Raw genomic sequence first — 1,130 nt, 5'->3', positions numbered from 1 at the left:
CCATGGCCGACGAAGTTGAAGTCGCGCCGTGGTTGCTGGTGTACCATGGCCGACGATTTTGGTCCCTCCGTGGTGCATGTCAAAACTTTTTTTTTCTCGTTTTTGAGGCCACCTAGCCCGACGAAAGCGGCCAAAACGTCGCGTATGGTGGCCCGGGACGTGGTGCATCGCGAATTCTCGTGTTCGCCGGCCGAGTCAACGCAAATCCGCACCGCCGAGGGATGTAGGGCCTAGATGGCAGCCTCTCTGGCATTGTTTTTTTTCTCGATCGCGCCATCTCGTTCAACGTTCTCCGATCGAGCCGTTTACGATGCAGGATCATGGGTCCCGCATGTCATCCTCTATGAACCAAAATTCTTTCTATTCTTGGATTTTTTTTGACCCCCGATTTCTGGCTACTTCCTTTTTCTTTTGATCCCTTGCCGCCTTGGAAACGTTGAGACCGCTGCTGCTAAATGGGACCCGCATGTCATCCTCTATGTGCAATCAACTTTCTTTTCTTGGAGTTTTTTTTGGCACCTCAAATTTGGTCACTTGCCTTTTTCTTTCGATCCCCTGCCGCCTCTCAAACGGTGATACCGCCGCTCGCTAACTCGGGACCCGCATGTCATCCTCTATGCACTATAAAACTTTCTTTTCTTGAATTATTTTTGGCACCTCATATTTGGTCACTTGCCTTTTTCTTTCGATCCCCTGCCGCCTCTCAAACGGTGATACCGCTGCTGCTAAATGGGACCCGCATGTCATCCTCTATGCACTATAAAACTTTCTTTTCTTGAATTATTTTTGGCACCTCATATTTGGTCACTTGCCTTTTTCTTTCGATCCCCTGCCGCCTCTCAAACGGTGATACCGCTGCTCGCTAAATGGGACCCGCATGTCATCCTCTATGTACTATAAAACTTTCTTTTCTTGGAGTTTTTTTGGCACCTCAAATTTGGTCACTTGCCTTTTTCTTTCGATCCCCGCCGCCTCTCAAACGGTGATACCGCTGCGCTAAATGGGACCCGCATGTCATCCTCTATGTACTATAAAACTTTCTTTTCTTGGAGTTTTTTTTGGCACCTCAAATTTGTCACTTGCCTTTTTCTTTCGATCCCCTGCCGCCTCTCAAACGGTGATACCGCTGC

This window comes from Lolium rigidum, chromosome 3, assembly GCF_022539505.1.
Source record: "Lolium rigidum isolate FL_2022 chromosome 3, APGP_CSIRO_Lrig_0.1, whole genome shotgun sequence".
NCBI classification, from domain to species: Eukaryota; Viridiplantae; Streptophyta; class Magnoliopsida; order Poales; family Poaceae; genus Lolium; species Lolium rigidum.
Note: the sequence above shows the minus strand (reverse complement) of the source record.